The sequence below is a fragment of the Hipposideros armiger genome, unplaced genomic scaffold (genome assembly GCF_001890085.2).
Source record: "Hipposideros armiger isolate ML-2016 unplaced genomic scaffold, ASM189008v1 scaffold_97, whole genome shotgun sequence".
Lineage (NCBI taxonomy): Eukaryota > Metazoa > Chordata > Mammalia > Chiroptera > Hipposideridae > Hipposideros > Hipposideros armiger.
In genome coordinates, this window is record NW_017731447.1 from 1,373,024 (window position 1) to 1,374,806 (window position 1,783).

At 42.8% G+C, this 1,783-nt stretch overlaps 2 long non-coding RNA genes across 3 annotated transcripts in view; one reads left to right on the forward strand and one right to left on the reverse strand.

Moving 5' to 3' along the window:
- Window positions 1-1,783, forward strand: part of LOC109384620 (uncharacterized) — a 118,827-nt gene that overhangs the window by 55,455 nt on the left and 61,589 nt on the right. The gene's annotated exons all lie outside the window — the stretch shown is intronic.
- Window positions 1-1,783, reverse strand: part of LOC109384617 (uncharacterized) — a 163,792-nt gene that overhangs the window by 23,184 nt on the left and 138,825 nt on the right. Inside the window, exon 4 of the long non-coding RNA XR_002124438.1 lies at window positions 893-1,031. This is a non-coding gene — a long non-coding RNA (uncharacterized LOC109384617). The remainder of the gene's footprint in view (window positions 1-892; window positions 1,032-1,783) is intronic.

The following is a 1,783-nucleotide window of genomic DNA, read 5'->3' on the forward strand; positions in this document are numbered from 1 at the left end:
AAAAATCTTAAAATATATATATATATATATATATATATATATATATATATATATATATATGAAAGAAAGTTGAAAAGGTGAAGAGAAAAAGGTCACTCCGAAAGCAGAGTGCAGGAAACCTGCAGGGAGAAGCATTGCTATCAATGATAACTGGCTCTCCGGCTACCCCCACATCCTCCCTCGGGTGTGGTCTGCTTCATTGCACGGAAAGGTCAGGCTGTTGCAATTCTGGGAGCTAAACAGAGAGGAAAAGGGCTGTTTTCACCAAAGGCACCCTGTAGGTCATTTCCCTTTTACAAATCAATGCACCAGAAAGCAAGTCTCTAGGTTGTGTCTCTTCTAGATCAAGATGGAATTCATCCCCACCCTTATTCTACTTCATGGATAGAACTTGAGAGTACCCTGACTAGAAGTGCACTCAGAAGAGAAGGGAAGAAGACTTGGCAACAAGCAACCACACAAGGCACTTAATAAAAATTCTGGGAGGGGCAGCCAGTTAGCATGGTTGGTTAGAGCGCAGGCTCATAACACCGAGGTTGCCGGTTTGATCCCCATATGGGCCGCTGAGCTGCGCCCTCCACAACTAGATTGAAACAACTATTTGACTTGGAGCTGATGGGTCCTGGAAAAACACACTGTTCTCCAATAAAAACAAAATTTTTAAAGTTCGGGAACGTACATGGATGGCTTCTCCTGCCCACAGTATCTGATCACATCTACAAAGCCCTTCATTTATTATCAACAATTGTAGCAACCTTGCTATAAAGCACAAATCGCTTTAATAATTCTGCAATTTCCTTCTGGGTTAAAATCTTACCCGGACATCTTGAAATGAGCAGCTTCCTCTAACGAGTCTTTGATTTGCAAGGAACTTGGAAGCATTCTTACTCACCAAGACATTCTGCTCAGGTTTGGCTTGCTACTGTCTTCACCGCTACACGCATCTCTACATCTCTGTCCGGAATCGTCCTCCGACATCAAAGCATCTAGGAGAGGGACCTCGATCTTCTCTCTGTCCTTTCCTTCCTATTCTGCAAGAGGAGACAGTCAGTACTCTCTGATTGCAGGCATAGGGCCACATTTACACTGAGCAGTAGGGCAACTGGGCCTCCCCTCCCCTCCCTTCCGTTCCCAATCCATCATCTCCCTTCACTTCCCCTTCCTTCCTCTGCCCTTTCCTTCCTCTCCCCTTCCCTCTCCTTTCTTCTGTTTCCTCCTCCTAAGTGGCCTCAGTATTAGGAGGGCATTCCTCCCTTATGCTATGAAATTCAGTCATTTGGTTTTCCTCTGCTCTCCCAAAGGCTTTTGATTACTCCAGTGTCATCAGACCCAGTGGAGGTTAATAAAATTGCAAGATTCAGGTTTGGGCTTAGGGCAAGGAAATATGCCCCGTAAATCTTCTATCTTGGCTGTGAGATGTAGGCCAGTTTACCAGAGAGCTCTGTATTAGCATTTTAGTTGCGACCTGACTAATGAAATGTTACGTTACTGTTGACTCTCCACTGTGAGGGGTAAACGTAGTACCTAGACTAAGCCTGGGCTTAGGTATTCTTAGGTCTCTTGGTGTAATAGTTCATTATCTATCTATCTATCTATCTATCTATCTATCTATCTATCTATCTATCTATCATCTGTCATATATCTAACAGCTTTATTGAGATACAGTATATATCACATACCATACAATTCGCCCATTTAAAGTGTATAGCTCAATATTTTTTAGTGTATTCACAGAGTTGTGCAAACATAACCACAGTCAATTTTAGAATATTTTATTACCCCC